A 477-nucleotide genomic window follows, 5' to 3' on the forward strand; every position below is an offset into this window, starting at 1 on the left:
CGCGAAAGCGCTACCGATGACGAACCCGTCTTTGAGCGATGGGTGCAACGGCACCGGAAACTTTCCTCACTATATAACCTACAGTTGAGCCACAAGGAAGTGGACGTGCGTGTGGAGCGACACCTCCGATTTGAGTTTGCCAAACTCAAGGCACGACGTCGACTTCCTTCGGATTGTCGCCCTGCAACGTATGGGTTAACAACCCCTAATGTTCCCCCGAGAACGGTGTCTTCGACCACAAGAGCTCAGGTTCACTGCTTGAGCTCAGCTCATGGCCCTTCTACTTTCCTGGCTATTGCCGGGATGCGTGGGGCGTCTGATGACGCGGGTCGTCCTGATCTTTCCGATCAAAAGCCTCCACGGCAACTGGGCAATCTTGCCGAAGTGACGCCTCAAACTTCCACGAGATTTCGGAGTCGGGATATTCCCGCCACTTTATCAGATATTGGGTTTGACCCTGGTGACAACGTCGTCCCA

The sequence above is a fragment of the Plasmopara halstedii genome (assembly GCF_900000015.1).
Source record: "Plasmopara halstedii genome assembly, contig: Scaffold_2061, whole genome shotgun sequence".
In the NCBI taxonomy this organism is placed as follows: domain Eukaryota; phylum Oomycota; class Peronosporomycetes; order Peronosporales; family Peronosporaceae; genus Plasmopara; species Plasmopara halstedii.